The sequence below is a fragment of the Sarcophilus harrisii genome, chromosome 2 (assembly GCF_902635505.1).
Source record: "Sarcophilus harrisii chromosome 2, mSarHar1.11, whole genome shotgun sequence".
NCBI lineage: Eukaryota > Metazoa > Chordata > Mammalia > Dasyuromorphia > Dasyuridae > Sarcophilus > Sarcophilus harrisii.
The window spans coordinates 481,658,093-481,677,010 of NC_045427.1; positions in this window are offsets into that span (position 1 = coordinate 481,658,093).

Sequence of the window (18,918 nt, forward strand, 5' to 3'; positions counted from 1 at the left end):
AAAAACTTCAGCCTAATCAAAACTGAACTCATTATTTAAACCTTCCACACTTCCAAAGTTCCCTAACTTTGTTGAGGATGATCTTCCAATTCTCCAAGTTTGCAACCTAGGTGTCCTCCTTAGTCCCTCATTATTTCTTGCCTCTACATCCAGTCTTTTGCCAGGGTTTGCCACATTTCTCAAATACACTCCAATTTTTTCTCTCATATTGCAGGCCTTTATCGCTTCATGCCTAGATTACTGCAATTACCTGTTGGTTGATCTACCTGCCAGGTCTCTTCCCACTCCAGTCCATTCTGTCTATTCAGCCAACAGTGATTTTGCTCAAGTGCAGATCCAGCCATATCACTCCCCTACTCAATAAATTGGCAATAAATGCCTATAGCTCTCTATCATCCTCTGAGATCAAATGCAAAATACTCTGGCATTCAAAGTCCCTCATAAGCTAGCCCCATCTCCTGCAGGTCCATCCCCAGCCTTTCCAGTTGAATTACACGTTCAGTCCAATGATGTTGTTGTCTGTTCTATCCCATCTCTTGACTGGGCAGTTTCTCTGGCTGTGTTCTGCTGTTGGAGTGCTCTCCCTCTGCATCTCTGCCCCTGGTTTCCTTCAAGTCCCAGCTTTTATATATAAAACCTTTTATAGGAAGTCTTTCTCCACCCCTCTTAATTCTATTGCCTTCCTTCTGTTAATTATTTCCTATTTATCCTGCATATAGCTTCTTTGTATGTAGTTGTATGTTGTCTCTATTATATGAAAAGTTCCTTGAGGGCAGGAACTATAATTTGCCTCTTTGTATCCCTGACCCTTAGCCTTGCACATAGTAGGTGCTTAATAAATTATTAGTTTTTGTCCCCGATGCTTAGTACAGCATCTATAGTGCATAGTAGACAATAATACTTCAAGACTGAGTTCATGTACTACTTCCTATAGGAGGCCTTCCTTTATTCTCCCGTATTTCGAATTCACTTCTCTGTGGATGTAGAATTTCACCCCAATAGGATAGGAGCTTCTAGATTGCTTCCTTTTTGTCTTTATGTCCATTGTGTCTGGTATATTAAGTAGGTGCTTGGCAACATTATGTACTGAGTGGGTTTTGGGATAAAATTACCAGTAGAGGTTCCTTGACCCCAAGTTCAAGGTTCTTTTGACTACAACACATCCCTCTTTCCCCAAAATTAACTCTATGGGGGAAACCCTAATATACCAAGGTTAGTGGTGTTTCTCTTCAAATGCATCATCAAAAGAAGGCTCTAAATGCCTCATCACTCAAAGTTATTAGAATTAGAAAAGACCTGAGAAATCTCCTAATATTTTATGAATGAGGAAATTACTTTCCTGAGGTTACACAGCCCACTAATGGTAAAACCATGCTCCAGAACTCATCAAGTTTTTTTAGTGGCACTCTGCTTTGTGGAGATACTCGGTGAGAAGCATCAAACTGTTCTTTTTTTTATAGTTTGAATAGAAGAATTGGAGGTTGAGGGGAAAATGAGAACCTCATATTTATCCATAATATAAATTCAAATTCAAAAACCATCTGTGTCCCCCCTACTTTGTATCTCATACCTTGATTTTCTTTTGCTGGGATTGCCTTTTTCCCCTCCATGTTCCAAATCTTAGTAAAATTCTTTACAGGGCAGCCACATCGATTTTTAATAATGTTTTGCCTCAGTATAATGAGTCTCCAAAGGCTCTTTCCCATACTACTCTAACCATTTGGAATCCAGCAGCCTCCTGCTTTTTCTGTTCCTATTAAGGAAGCCAGTAGTGGGTGGCTTGAGCTTATATAAATGGAATTAACAAGGAGCCTCTATTAGCCACTCTAGAAGTAGTACTAACAAATCAAGGTGGGGAAAAGGTAGAAGAGACTCACATGGAGGGGCCAGTTGTGAGCAGAACTAGGTATGTTCTGCCCTTATACCTTGAAAAACCAATTAAAAAACATTATCACTTTCTAAGAATGATGGCATAGTCAATAAACACCTGCTGTGTGCCAAGCACTGTGCTAAATTCTGGGTCACATATTAAAAACAAAAACAAAACTCATGGAGGTTTGGAGTTCATGGCTCACCCTCCATTCAGGGAGGCAAAGAGTGGTAGAGTACCAGGGCTGCTAAAATCTTTAACGATGATGAGATTATCCCAATAAGTTTCCTAAGGTATGGCACAGAAGTCAGAGAAGTCCCAAAATAGTGCCCCCATTGCTGGGCAAATGAGAAGACATTGGCCCTGGAGCCTTTGAAGCAGCTGCCTATTAGTATGTCTCAAAGACAGACATCTCATAAAGAGATTATGCAAGTATCTCTTTTACAAATCAGGAAATTGAGGTTTGAAGCACTTAATTTACGCAGAGTTGGAGTAAGTGTTAGAGCTGAGACTTGAATTTAGCCTTCCTCATTCTCAATTCTGACCTTTTTATAACTTGGTACTGTTTCTACAATGTCCTGTCTTCCTAAGTTTTGAATTTTTCTTTTTACCCAGTGGACATTTTGTGTTATTTTGTAAGGTTAATTTGTCTAATGTTGGCAAATGGGAACGGAAGTTCAGAGAGAATAATTTTCAGAAGAGAGAGGTCTGGGGAAGGGCTCAAGAGAATCTTTCCAAATCTAAGGATTATGTAAAGAAAACAAAAATCCAGGAAGGCATTTTAAGTGGAAGATAATACAGGGACTGCAGAGTCTCAAATATGCTGCTCCAGGATAAAGACCCTACCTTTTCTTTTCCTTCCAGATTCTCTAGACAGTCTTTAGCCTCAGCTAACTCTCTGACTCACTGGATAGAGTGATGGACCTGGAATCAAGAACATCTGAGTTCAAATGTGACTTCAGATGCTTACTAGCTGAAAGATCCTAAGTCACTTAAATGCTCTCTGCCTCAGTTTCCTTAAATGCAAAATAGAGATAATAATAACACCCATCTCCCAGGGTTATTGTGAGGATTAAATGAGATATTTGTAAATAGCTACGTGTAGAGTGAGCATTTAATAAATGATTTTCTTTCTTCAAAGATGACAACATAGACAGTTCCCATCACCTGTTCCTTCTTATATAGGGTTTTCCAAACCCTTTAAAACATTCATTATGTAATTTGGGATTGTAATATCTGCTCTGCTATGTAATGGAAAGAGCATTGGATTTGAATTCAGAAGAACAGGGTTCATGAAATCATGGCTCAGAAGCCATCCAATGCCATCTATGACCATATAGGGATCTTCTGAACATTTCCAGACTCATAATCAATCCAGCCTTTAGCTGAAGACCAATGATTTGAATACTAATTCTATTATTCTGTGACTGGAGCCTCAGTTTCTTTATCTGTAAAATTAAAATAATATATTACCTCTAGAATTTTGACTTAAATCTTATGATCCTTTGATGGACAAATTAGGAACAACAGAAAGTGATATTCTAACACCCTCCCCCAATTTCCATTCATAATTACAAGTAGGATCGCATAGGGTGCCTGCTACCTTTGTTCTAACTCATTGCAACTCATGAATCCCCTACTGGTGTGCTTCCCATTAACAATTAGCCAGTAGATTCAATTAGTTCTAAGAAAAGGTATTTACTCAAATGCCACAGCAAAACGAGTTATACCATTATTCCCTTGCCTCCCCCCCCCCCAATAAGATTGGGGGTATATTCTCCCACAAAGAAACATAGCATCCAAGTGAACAATAAGCTTAAATTTAAGAATACAATGGTGGTAGGCATATGCATAGGCCACATATGGCAAAGGCAACTCAATTTCTGGTATTGTAGGGCCTGAAAGTCCTTGCTATCCTGATACAGTGTCCTCATACAGCTCCTTTATGTGCAGTGTCTCTAAAGTTCCTCTCCATAGTCCTAGTCTCACTCCTTGGAACCACTTCCTCTCTCAAGTGATGATCTCTTTGTATCTATGTCTGTAATGTATTTCCCTACTCTCTGATTGATTCAGCATCTCTTATTGGTCAAGTAATTTCCAAGAGACGGCCTTTTGGCACTGGATGGCAAAAGAGAAAATCCCCTTTGTTGCCCTCAACTCTTGTACTCAAATGCATCTAGGGCCTAGTCATTTAAAACCAGCTTACTCAGGGCAGCTATGTGGTACAGTGGATAGAGTCCTAATACTGAAATCAGGAAAACCTGAGTTCAAATTTGGTTTCAGAAATTTGCCACTATGTGACCGTGGGCAAGTCACTTGCCTTACAAAACAAACAAAAAAAATCTGCTTGCTCTTCCAATTAATGTGATCTCTTCCCGACTCGATCAAGAAATCAGTTTAACATTAAATTAATACCATATGATTACATTCTGAGCCTTCTGGGACTATATCCATTGAATTGAAGGAATATGGAAGAAATCATATCTAACAATACTGTGTTATTTTTAAACTATTCACCTTCTGAGTGAGGGAGTTATTCATGAAATGTCAAGAGTGGGTAGGGCCATTATCCATTTGCTCCTTCTTGTACAGAAAGGCAAGTTCTCCAATAAAGAGGAGAACTTGATGATACCATACAGTTTATTAGAAAGAGAATTGAATCAAGAGCTTAGAGCAAGTTATTTCCACTCACTGGGCCTTGGTTTGCTCCTATATGTAATGAGGACGCATCCTTCTAGCTCTGACATTCTGTGCTTTACTCCAAACTGAAACTGTGAAAATAATCCTTGGGGACCCCTCTTTGACTTTTGGAAAAGGCAGGTCATTTATAATTTTGTTGTTCTTTGATCATTTCAGTCATGTCCAACTCTTCATGACTGCATTTGGGGTTTTCTTGGAAGTTTAGTGGAGTATTTTGCCTTCCTTTTCCAGCTTATCTTACAAATAAGAAAACTGAGGCAAACAGGACTAAGTGAATTGCCTGGGGAGACACACACACACACACACACACACACACACACACAGTAAGTGTCTGAGGACAGACAAACTTTTCGACTCCAGGTGGGGCATTCTACCCACTGCACCACCTCGCTGCCCCCAGGATAATCCTATAAAATGCTGTAATTTGGATCATCATTCAATGACAAATGTGAATATAAAGAGCATGTGGTTCCACAGGGAATCTGAGGACTGAAGATGAACACTCTGCCTGGTTCTGAACTCCTAACACATTTACCTGGGAAGTTCTGGGCTCTAATGACAAAATCCATTAGCATTCCTATGGACCTGGGTAGGGGCAGCGAGTGCTAAGGGATGGGGCTGCTGCTAACATGGGGTACGGTCAGGAGACTGGGCTAACTGGAATCCTTCCTCATGGGCTCCCTTCCCCTTCCCCAACTCACTCAATGCTTCCAGCCACAGGAGCCCTATAGCTCACCATCTGCACAGTACTTCTAACCCTGCTGGTTTCTATATTTAGCCTGAATATGGGCAGGGTTGGGTTTTTTTTCCCTTCTCTGTATATTCCACTTGGCTATGAGAGACCTCAGGCAAACTGCTGCTATGGCTTATTTAAAAGTCAAGTCCTTTCCTCTGGGGGAGAAAGATGTTACTTTCCTTTCATTTCCACAGTAATATTAATAAATTACAGCATTTCCTTGCTTTCCAATTCACCTGTTTGCACTTGTTATCCCCAGGAAGATAATGAGAGGTAGAATAATGCAATGGACTCTGATTTTTTTCCTCATAACAAAGTAGCTTCATTTTGCAGTCTGGGACAAGGCCATCCCCCAAAATGGTTAAAATTAGATTAAATTAAAGGCTAAATGAGGTTGTCCATAGCAAACTACCAATAGAATAGGACTTAGAACTCACTGCTGTTGAAGCTCTGACCTGGCAGCCACCTTTTTGCCTGAATCCTAGGCTGCCATTTAGTACTTCAACTGAACTTGGAGGAATTAAAATGATGACTGCGATTGAGTGGGAAGAGGGAAATCTGGGCATTTGGGATTTTTTCAAGAAAGCCATATTTCTTTGGGAAGTGGATCAATTTAGGGAAAGCCTTTCTGGCTTGTAGCCGGGATCCTTTAATCTGTATTACTGGACCATCTGCTTGGGAAATGCTGAGCCCCAGCTCCTAAGCAAGATCGAACCTGGCCCCTGTTGCCAATTTCCACAGATCAGAGGGACATCTGGGGCCCAGAGCCCTGCCCAGGGGCAGGCTCTGGCTCAGGATGTTGTATACACGAGGATCTATATACACAAACACTTGGAATCCCTGGCTCCTCTCAAGGCTCAACTCAAAGGTTACCTCCTCCAAGAGGCATTTCCCAGTTCCCCAAATTATTAATGTTTCCTAGCATCCCTATCCTGAAAATCAATTTCCCTTGCCTTTGTGTTTCTCTTCCTTCTTTCACAGAGTTTTGACTCACTTTCCCAGTTCCTAGTGATCTCTCCAACCATCCCTCCCATACAAATTATTATGAATATAACATGAATGGGTATTCCCAAGGCCTAACCAGTCTTGGCACATATTAGGGGCTTAATTAAGACTTATTGATTGATTGGTTACTGCCCAAATAGTGATCTTTTCAGCTCCTATCTCTAGGTAGATGTCTCCAAATTCTATATATCCAGTCCTAGTGCATTTCTTGGATTCCGGTCACTCCTATATCATCAACTGCCTATTAAACATTTTGAACTGGATGTCCCATAAGCATCTCAGATTTTCCACATGTCCAAACAGAATTTATTGTCTTTTACCCTAGACTCATCACTTTTCCAACTTCCCTTTTCCTGCAGAGGATACCATCAACCTTTCAGTCACGCAGGTTCAAACTTGATTGTCATCCTTGACTACTCATTCTTCCCCCAGCATATCCTGTCACTTGCCAGATATTACCATTTCTATTCCTGCACCAATCTCATCCACATCCCCTTCTGTTCACTCATATAACCACCTAAGTTCAATATTCCATCACCTTCCTCTTGGACTATGTAATAGCCTCCAATTTGATCTTCCTTCTGAGTGTCTCCACTCTAATTCATCTGCCACACAACCATCAAAGTGATCTGATCATATCACATCTTTCCCCTACCTTTCTTCATAATAAATTTAGTGACTCCCTGTGACCTCTAGGATCAGAGATAAATTTCTCTGATATTTAAAGTGCTTTATAGGATGACTTGCTGATATGAACCAAAATGAGAAAATTATTAGACTTTTGGTACCGCTGTGATAGAGATGAATATGGACTTCACCTGTGATTTCATTGCTATAGGAAACTCTCAGATAGACAATAACTTCACTGACATTTTTATAGTCGTAGAAAATTTCCTAGAGCACCAAGGAGTTAAGTGACTTGCCTGGTGTCCCATAGCCAGAGACTAGACTGAACCTCAGCTCTTCTTTCTGCACCTGAGGTCTGCTATCTACCATCACACAATTTTGGTTTGTTTTTTGTTTTTTAAGTGCCAGAACTATTACCTATGAAATAAAAGTTCCTTTTGCTCATAATCACGCCTAAGATATTTGCTTAAGCAAAGATTTAGACAAAATGTTTTCTTCCAGTTGTGAGATCTCTGATTTACCCATTTAAGAGCTAATATAGTCCTAGGCTGTATACATTTTTATAACAAGGGAGGTGAAAAACTTTTTGCCTCTCCCTTGTTCTCACATTATCTTAAGCATTGTGTTCAATTCCGGGAGCCATACTTTGAGAAACACATTGATAGTCAGTGGCATGGGGGATGGCAAAGATGATGCTTGACTTCCATTGTAATAATGATTGCTCATATTTTATTGCTGTTCTGTCATTTCAGTCATGTCTGACTCTTTGTGACCCCCCTCCCCACACACACACACTTTGGATTTTCTTGGCAAAGATACCAGAGTAGTTTGCCACTTCCTTCTCCAGTGTATTTGACAGATAAAGAAACTAAGGCAAACGGGGTCAGATGACTTGCTTAAGGGTTACACAGCAACTGTCTGAGGCTGAATTTGAATTCAGGAAGGTGAATCTGACTTCAGGCCTGGCATTCTATCCCCTGTACTACCTAGTTGCTGAAATCTTTCATTTCAGATAGCTGACACATGTAACAGATATTGGACTAGGCTGCGTGGCTCCAGTGATCAAAACAAGCATCAATGATCTTAAGATACAAGAATTCATAATGAAAAGAAATGCAAATGAAGGTGACCTAGCTGTACCAGACCGAAAACTATATTATAAAGCACCGCAATCTTCAAAACCATTTGGTATTGGCTAAGAAATAGAGTAATCGATCAGTGGAATAGGTTAGGTTCACAGAATAAAATAGTCAATGACTATAACAATCTAGTGTTTAACAAACCCAAAGACCCCAGATTTTGGGATAAAAATTCACTATTTGATAAAAACTGCTGGGAAAATTGGAAATTAGTATGGCAGAAACTAGGCATTGACCCACACCTAACAACATATATCAAGGTCAAAATGGGTTCATGATTTAAACATGAAGAGTAACATTATAAATAAATTAGAAGAACATAGGATAGTTTACCTCTCAGATCTGTGGAGAAGGAAGGAATTTGTGACCAAAAAAGAACTGGAGTACATTATGGAATGCAAATTGGATAATTTTGATTATATTAGGTTAAAAAGGTTTTGTACAAATAAAATTAACACAGACAAGATTAGAAGGGAAGCAATAAACTGGAAAAATATTTTTATCAAAGGTTCTGATAAAGGCCTCATTTCTAAAATATATAGAGAATTGACTCAAAATTATAAGAATTCAAGCCACTCTCCAATTGATAAATGGTCAAAGGATATGAACAATTTTCAGATGAAGACATTGAAACCATTTCTAGTTATATGAAAAGGTGCTCTAAATCACAATTGATCAGGGAAATGCAAATTAAGACAACTCTGAGGTACCACTACACACTCTCAGATTGGCTAAAATGACAAGAAAAGATAATGAAGAATGTTGGAGGGGATGTGGGAAAACTGAGACACTGATACATTGTTGGTGAAGTTGTGAACTAATTCAACCATTCTGGAGAATAATTTGGAATTATGCCCCAAAAGTTATCAAACTGTGCATACCCTTTGACCCAGCAGTGTTTCTACTGGGCTTGTATCCCAAAGAGATTTTTAAAAAGGGAAAGGGGTGGGGGGTAAGAGGTGAAAAATTGGAACAAGAGGTTTGGCAATTGTTAATGCTGTAAAGTTACCCATGTATATATCCTGTAAATAAAAGGCTATTAAATTAAAAAAAAAAAAAAAAAAAAAAAAAAAGGGAAAGGGATCCACATGTGTGAAAATGTTTGTTGCAGCCCTTTTTGTAGTGGCAAGAAACTGGAAACTGAGTGGATGCCCATCAATTGGAGAATGGTTGGGTAAATTGTGGTATGTGAATGTTAAGGAATATTATTGTTCTGTAAGAAACAACCAGCAGGACAATTTCAGACAGGTCTGGAGAGACCTACATGAACAAATGCTAAGTGAAATGAGCAGAACCAGGAGATCATTGTACACGGCAACAACAAAACTATATGATGATCAGTTCTGATGGATATGGCTCTCTTCAACAATGAGATGATTCAGACCAGTTTCATGATCTTGTGATAAAGAGAGTCATCTACACCCAAAGACGTAATGTGGAGACTGAGTATGGATCACAATATAGTATTTTCATGCTTTTTGTTCTTTGCTTGCATTGTTTGTTTGTTTTTCTCATTTTTTTTCTTTTTGATCTGATTTTTCTTGTGTAGCATGATAATTGTGGAAATATGTATATGTATATGTTTAACATGTATTGGATTGCTTGCCATCTAAGGAAGGGAATGGGAGGAAGGGAAAAAAGGGAACACAAGGTTTTGCAAAGGTGAATGTTGAACATTATCTATGTATATGTTTTGAAAATTAAAAAACTTTAATAATAAATAAATAAAGATATAATAAATTCACATTTCATTTTAATATAAGTTAGAGATCTTCTTCAAATTTAGAGCTATCCAAAGATAAAACAAGCTGCCTCGTCAGGGAAAGAGCTCCTTGTTATTAAAATGATAGGAAAATATACTATGCTACATAGGAATTTGTAGAGGATATTCTTATATCAGATGGAAACTTAGATTCCACAACTTTGAAGATTCCTTCCAATTTTAGTATTTTATGATCCTGAAAGAAAAATCAAATGAAGATATACAGTTTAAAAACAGCCACTGTGGAGGTTTATTTTGCTTGATTATATATATTTGTTATAATACCTTTGTTTTTCTTTCTGTGTAATGGGGGCTGGAAGAGCTACAAGTAGGGAGAGTTAGAAGAACAGAACAAGGGATGAGATTGCCAAAAAAAAAAAAAAAGAGAGAGAGAGAAAGAAAAGAGGACTATTGAAACAAATGCAGAAAAGAAAATAGAAGGAAGATCAGAGAGAATCATAAGCAAGACAGCTTTTTTTTTTATCTAGAGATTTTCCTTTCTTTTAAAATATTTTATTTTTTCCAATTGCATGTGAAAACAATTTTTTTAACATTTATATTTAAAATTTTTAAGTTCCAAATTCTCTCTTCTTTCTTTCCCCCCTCTCTGAGACAGTAAGCAAATCTAATATAGGTTATATATGTGTAATCATACAAAACACATTTCCATATTAATCATGTTGTGAAAGAAAACACAGACCAAAAAACCATGAAAAAAGTAAAGATTAATTACTTGATCTGCATTTAGATTCCATCAATTTTCTCTAGAGATGGGTAGCATTTTTCCTTATGATTCCTTTGGGATTGTGTTAGATCATTGTATTCCTGAGAATAAGCTAAGTGATTCACAATTGATCATTATACAGCATTACAGTTATTGTATAAAATGTTGTGATCCTGTTCATTTCACTCTGCATCAGTTCATTAATTCTTCCCAGGTTTTTTTGAGATTACTCTGCTCATCATTTCTTATAACAAAATAGTATTCCATCACAATCATAAACCACAACTTGTATTCTATTCTGTTTCCAGTTGATGGGCATCCATTCAATTTCCAATTCTTTGCCAACATAAAAGTAGGACAACTTTGAAAGTAATATGCTTATTTTAATGTATTAAACATGTATGGGACTACCTGCCATCTAGGGAAGGGAGTGGAGGGAAGGAGTAGAAAAGTTGGAACAGAAGTTTTTGCAAGGGTCAATGTTGAAAACATATATTGGATCACTTGCCAACTGGGGGAGGGAGTGGAAAAATTAGAAGACAGGGTTTTGTAGGGGTGAATGTAAAAAATTATCCATGTATATATTTTGAAAATAAAAACCTATAATTAAAAAAAATTGATTTCATGTCTTCCAAGCTCATTTATCAGATAAATTAATTTAGGCAAATGTGACAGTGAGAAAGAATTAGGGGACCACTCATTTCCCCCATTTAAAACAATTTTAATGCCTTTCTTCCTCCCCCTAATCATCAGATATATCCCCTAATTGAACTCATCTTTTTATTAAAGAAAAAGTTAGGTAAAAACAACCAACACAATGACCCTGTCTTCCAGTAAATATAACATGCTGCCCTTACAGTCTCTCACCTCTCAAATGAAGAGAAGGTGTGCTTTATTATGTTTTCCCAATCCATTATTGGCTTTTCAATTTCTCACAGTTTGACTTCCTTTTATAAATCTTTTTCAATATGCATTTTCACTGAGGGCTTTTGAGACCATGGTCTGGCTTAAAAAAAAAAAAAATCTAACAAGGGTGTGACTCTAATGATGGGAATCTCATGTGAGGATAGAAATATCTGGAAAACAATTCCTAAGTCTTACAATGTCTTTTATGTAGAGCTGGTTCTATGTGCTCTTCATCTTTCCAGAGCAATCAAGGGCAGCCCTTGGTCTGGTCCAAACAGCTTCAATGGCATTCTTCATCCTAGGAAATGTTAGAATTGTAGAATTGGAAGGGAACACTAGGGTCATAAAGAATATTTTGTAAATGAGGAAACTAAGACGCCCTAAAATAGCATAATACAATGGAAAGAGCATTAAGTTGGGGGTTACAGGACCTGGATTCAAGTCCAAACTCCAAGTATATAATAATTGAGTAACCTCTTAGTTCCTCAGTTTAGTTTCTAAGACTATTGAATGAAAAATATTCTGTAAAGGAACAGATGATTAGCACTTAGGAATTCTTCCATTATTCATAATATTTCAGGTTCAAACCAAAAAAACAAACAAACAAACAAACCCAAAATACAGTAACCCAAAGTAGAGTTAAGATTAGAACTCAAAGCCATTTAGTGACTTAGACTATTATTAAAGAACATTTGAACATAGAAGCCCTGTATTCTGTCACCTAATTTTGTCACCATTTGAAGCTGAAATCATTTAACTTCTCTAAGCCTCTGTTTTCTCATCATAAGCTTGTCCTTTCTAATTCTATATTTTAAATACCTTCAACAACATCCATCATTCTCTCTTCCTATGTTCTTTTTCCTATTCTTTTACTTCTTTTACTGGAGTTTGCCCTTCTTATTATCCTCTTCTTTAATTTTCAGTATCTCTTAGTCCACTGGGTTTTTTTTTTCTCTACTTCCTGAAAACATACTCATTCTTTAAAAATCTTCAAAACCTTCAAAAGCCTGATTCAATCATCTCAAGATATTATCCTTCATTGCTCTTCCCTTTCATAGTTAGACTCTAGGGAAAAGTTGTCTATTCTTTATGCCTCTACTTCTTCCTACCCTACTCTCTTCTCCATCTATTTCTCTGTCTCTTTTTGTTCCTTTCTTTAAATTTTTAAAAATTTAATCACCAATTATATATAAAAACAATTTTTAATGTTCTTTTTTTGTATTATACATTTTATTGTATTTTATTAATTATTTACGTTTCCCTTTTTAGTTTAATGTTTCCCATGTTATTTTATTTTTTAATAATATTTTTTCCAAATATATGTAAAGATAATTTTCAACATTCATTTTTGTAGTCTTTTGTGTTCTAAATTTTTCTTCCTCTTTTCCTTTTGTTTCCCCAAGGGAGCAAGCAACTTGATATAGGTTCAACATATACAATCCTTTCAAACATTTCCATATCTATCATTAACATTCATTTAAAAAAAAACTTTTGAATTTCAAATTCTCTTCCTTCCTTTCTTCCCTCTTCAGTATAGGGTATACATGTGCATCTGCTTTATTATAAAGCCCTTGCAAGCTAGTTTCAGTCTTTCCACTGGATTGAAACTACTTTCATTAAGGTCACCAATAATCTCTTAATTGCTAAAGCAATAGTCTTTTTTTAAATCTTTAGGACAAAGTCTTTTTTAGTTTGTTTGTTTGTGATCACTCTCTTCTCTTGGCTTTTTTTCTCTCACCAGGATTTTGTGATTCTACTCTCTTGGTTTTTTTCCTCTCCTATCGAATTCCATCTCTTTCTTTACAGGATCATCATCCAAGTCCCACCCTTTGTGGTTTTAGTGAAAGGTTGTGTCCTCTTCTTTCTATACACTTACTGTCCTGGAAAGTTTATGAGATCTAGTAGATTTATCTATTATGTCTTTGCAGATGATTCCCCCAATCCACCTATCAAGCATTCATCTCTCTCCTCAACTTTCTTTTTATTATTATTATTATTATAGCTTTTTATATACAAAACATTTGCATGGGTAATTTTTCAACATTGACCCTCTGCAAAACCTGTTCCAACTTTTCCCCTCCTTCCCCCCACCTCCTCCCCTAGATGGCAGATAGTCCAATACATGTTAAATATGTTAAAGTATATGTTAAATACAATATATATATATATATATGTATGTATACAGTTATGTTGCTGCACAAGAAAAATCAGATCTAGAAAGAAAGAAAAAAACTTGAGAAGTAAAACAAAAATGCAAGCAAACAATAACAGAAAGAATGAAAATACTATGTTGTGGTCCACAGTCATTTCCCATAGGTCTCTCTCTGGGTATAGCTGTTTTTCTTCATCACTGAACAATTGGAACTGTTTTGAATCATCTCATTGTTGAAGAGAGCTACATCCATCAGAATTGATCATCGTATAATTTTGTTGTTGAAGTGTATAATGATTTGCTGGTTCTGCTCATTTCACTCAACATCAGTTCATGTAAGTCCCTCCAGGCCTTTCTGATATCCTTCTGCTGGTCATTTCTTAGAGAACAATAATATTCCATAATATTCATATGACATAACTTATTCAATCATTCTCTAACTGATGGGCATCCACTCAGTTTCCAGTTTCTGGCCACTACAAAAAGGGCTGCCATGAACATTTTTGCACATGTGGGTGTCCCTTTCCCTCCTTTAAGATCTCTTTGGGATATAAGCCCAGTAGTAACTGATTATCCCATGGGCATTTCAAACTCAATATGTCTAAAGATAAGCTCATTATCTTTCCACCTGAACCCACCTGTGAGAGGCCAGAGTCAAGGAGCCACCTAGCTGCAAAATGGGCTGGGCTTGATTTTCCTTAAAAAGCAACAAAGCTTTCCCCAGAACCTGACAGCCCAAGATTCAAGGAATATTTCCTTTATTCAGCTTCATGAGAATTTCTGGATGTATTTATGTGGCTTCTTCATCACCTAATGAAATCAAATTTGGACTTTTTAGACATAGAGAGAGGCTGCTGCTTAGAAGCCCTTACAAGGGGAGTTGAGGAGGAGTGCTACTTAAGCAAAGTATTACAGTATCTTTGTAGAATATTCTTTCCAAGTGATGTGAATCTCGAAATTCGGTTCTTTTCTCCCCTTTTTCAGGAAATACCAAAACTTAGTTTCCCAGACTGTCTTATTACCATAATTAAGGCAACTATAATGTGCCCAGACAACCTTGAATAGCATCTTTAAGATACCTACAGGATACCAGTGAAAGGAACTTTCCAGGCTGTTTTGCTAAGCCCATTTGGGAACCAAGTTTTCCCAGAACATCTTTAAAATAGTCTTATTATCAATATACATCCTTTATCTCCCCAACTCTTCCCTGGTACTTTCCTCTCCTCCCTTGAGAAACCTCCAAGGCTATATTTCTTCCAGAAACGATGTGTTTATGATGAAGGTTTTTGCTTAGCCCTTTTCAGGATTAAGTTCACTATGAAGTTCTCTCTCCCTCCTCATCTCCTCTTCCGTTTAACTATAGCTATCTCTGGTTAGTCTGCTAAAGTCCTCTATGGATTTAGCCTGCCAGTCAATGACAACCTGCAACTCATGGCAAATTCCTTTAATGGCTTCTTCCAAATTCTTTTTTCTTGCTAATTTTATTGTTCTTCCTAATTTATTTCATATTTACTACTCCTGGTGCCTATTTTAACCTTTCATTTTGTCTGTAACCTCTTCTCTTAAATAAAAGCACCTTTTGGCAAAGGGAAAGAAAGTCCTTATGAATTCATCAGGTACCTTCTGCCTTGTATATCAAACTAGGAATTGCTACCCTGACCCCGTAGTAGGAAACCACTAAAGTTTATTTAGTATAAGGATCATATGGTCACATCTGTAGTTTAGGAAAACCACTCTGACAGCTGTTTTGGAGATGGATTATAGTGAGAAGAAGTTTAAGATAGGGAGAATACAAGCTATTTTAGTAGTTCAAGTCATACAGGTCTTCCCATGATTCTCTAAATTACTCATATTTGTCATTTCTTGATTCACCATAATATTAAATTCCATACACCACAAATTCCCCTCACTATCAGGTAGTGGGTCCTCACTACCAGGTGTGATCATGATGAACTTCATTTACAGTCTGATGTTATTCTCTCAGCACCCAGGTAGTGTGTCAAATTATATCAGTGCTTCTGATCTTCCCTTCCAACTTAGGTATCTACCGAATGGGGTTATTCCAGTTATCTAGAGTTGTTTACTCCCATCATTTGTATAGTGGGTTTGACTAGGGCTGGAGAAAATCCAAAAATTCTGCAAAAGAAAATTTGAAACTTCCCATCACAATTTTTTTTTCAAAGCATACTATTATTACACAAAGACCTTGTGAAGTAGTTCTGTTTCAGGAAGGTTTTTAAACTTTTTTTTTTTATGTTAGATATCTCATTGGCAATTTGGAACTCTTTCTCAAAATACTGTTTGTAAATGCATAAAATAAAATCCATAGAAGTACAAAGGAAATCATGTATATAAAAAGAATATTCTTTCAATGCTATAGGTAATTAAACTTTCTTTTGGTTAACTTTTGAATGACCTATGAGTGTCTCATTTTGCTCCAACATTGAACTTGAACTAACAGACTTGCAGCCTGGGTCAAGTCTACCTCCTAACAATTCCTTCCCCTAACTTCCTTATTTTTGTGTGACACCCCTCCATCCCCATCCCCAATTTGTCCAGTCACCTATGTGTGCAATTTTGGAATCAGCTTTCACCCTTCATTCTCTCTTACTTCTGTTATGGGAGAAATATCTCCTCTCTAAGTTCATATGGTGGGTAACAGTTGCCAAATATATATAATTGCCACAATGTAGAAATTATAGAAGTAAAAACCTAAATTTTATTATTAAGTTCAAGCTTAGATTCAGGCCCCAGAGAAAATCTGAACAAACATGAAGATTCTGACAAAGGCAGAACTATGTCAGAATTACAGAGAAATAATTCTTTTACATGCTGTAATCTTGTACATTCCTCTTAGGCTGTTGTGACAGAATATAACCCAACAAGGCCATAAAAGTTAAAGAGAAGATAGATACATAATCTCATACTTTCTTCAAAGTTTTAAGAGCTGAATAAACTTGGTTAAATAGAATCAAAATCTCATCCATCCCCCAAGGAAACAAATTTCTTCAAATAAACTCTATAGGTAAATTTAGTATGGTTACAGATTAAACTACATTTAGAAGGTTCACAAATAGGCTAATTTAGGAGGATTTATTAGTCACCCAGGAATCAGGGATAGTTGAGATTCTTCCTCCAGCTTCTTATCTAAGGAATGTTTAAGGCACTGGGTAAATTTTCACATCCCCTGGGACAGGTTTTAATCAGGTAAATATTAACCAAAAAATGCAAGAAGAACTCAAGGAAATCAAAGATTGCCAATAATACTTCCCATATTCAATTACTTGCCAAGACTCTACATACATTGGCAGCCTCTCTTGAAACTGTCCCTTCCCTCAGCATGCATGGCAACCACCCTAAGTCAACCCCCCCATCACCTGCCACGTAAATCATTCCTGCCTCCAGTATTATTTAGGAATATCCAACCAATACCCGTTGGATATTCCTAAAGCAAAGGTTTAGGTATTCCTTCTCTTTGCACTGACAACATCTGGCCTTTCATAATCTGGCTCCAGACTTTGGGCACTCTTGGTGCAAATATTACTTTGCTTTCCCTCTAGCCATGTATATTCTAGGCAAACTGGTCTGCTTGCTGTTCGCTGAGCATGACTTCATAACATTTCATCTTGTAGAATGTCTTGCTTGGAATGCTCTCCCTCCTTATTTTCCTGCTTGACTTTTGTCCTATTATCCCTATATCCTAGCACAGGGCCTGGTACTCTGTGTGCTTTTAATGTACATTGAATTGAATTGTATTTGTAAAAAGAGGGATATTTGTCCCAGATCTCTTATAGGAGATCCCTTCTCCTGTAAATCTATGATCTGAGAGTCCAAATCAAAGGGAGGCAAGTGCTCCTAGGCCTCTGGTGAAGTGGGCCCGAAGTCCCTGTTTTGGGTGGTATTAGGTAGAAGAGTTTAGTGTAGTTTCCACTCAGCAAGATTTTGCCTGTGTCAGTGGGATTCCCCTGTGCAGACAAAGGAGGAAAGCACTGATTAGTTCACAACAGCCAGGCCCTCTCTAGGTTTCTCTATTTGCATATTAATTAGTGCCCTGGAGGCAGCTAAGAGACTGCAGTCTTTAAAAATGTACTGGAATTTAGCAAGAGAATTGAATACCGAATTAATGGGGGCACCATCTGCCCTGCCTCTACCAACCCCGTCCCTTAGCTGGTAAAATGCCTTCCGTAGAGAAAAGAGAAAATTATTAACTCTCAGTTATCCACAAGTAGCTCAACTACTTGGTTGCTTATCCGTAGCTGATTTCCTTTGCCAGCTTGATTTTCCCAAACCTTTCTTAGTTTGCCCTGAATCTTTTAGCCACTTATTCCTTTGCTTCAAGGAAGAAATGTGCTAGAATGTACAAAATCTTGACAGCTGATTGTTAAATTTTTAATGTGGACATCTCAGAAATCAGCAAAGGCTATTCAAATCATGGCTTTATTTATTGTCTATGCTTAATAAAGTGATGGAGAAAATGTTAATATTGCACATTAAGCTTAAAAGTATGTTATATGTTTCCGAGAGATGGATTGTTAAATATTTACCAGCACAGCCCTACTTATGGGTTAAGGCTCTGTAAACTAACAGATCAGCCTCAAAATACATATGAAACTCTGCCTGGTTTGGTCAAAAGAGCCTAATAAAATGCTAATAAAGAGATGTGGGTTTAAATGTGAGCTTTCCCAATTCAAAGTTATAATCTCAAAGATCTTACTTCCTCATTTGGAGTTCAGTTCCCAAAAAGCAAAATGGGGAAGTTGAATTGTATAATTTTCACAGACCCAAAGAACGGCAGAGTTGTAAGGCATCTTAGAGGTTAACATAGACCTGAAGAATCCCCTTCAAGTTGCCCAGTTTTCACTTAAACACCTCAGGGAAGGGGGTCTCCTTACAGCTGGGTGACAAAGTAAATAGAGCACCAGATCTGGAGTCAGGCAGACCTGAATTCAAATCTAGCTTCAGATTTTTATTAACTGTATGGCCTTGGACAGGAACTTAATTCCTGTTTGCCTTAGTTTTGGATCTATAAAATGGGGATATTAACAGCACCAGGTGTTCTTGTGAGGATCATAAGATAATAATTGGAAAGCGTTTAGCAAGTGCTAGGTATAGTATCTGATGAGGTCTAGATATGGGGTACCTAAATGAAATTAGGGTTTAATTGAAGTTTAATGGCAGGTTTGGGGTACAGGGAATCAAATAAAGCTCCCCTGCAACCTCTTTGGATTCGGCGCAAGGAGTTAAATGAGGTCTAGAAGCGGCCCGAGAGTCCCCAATAAAGGAATTTATTGGCCTGA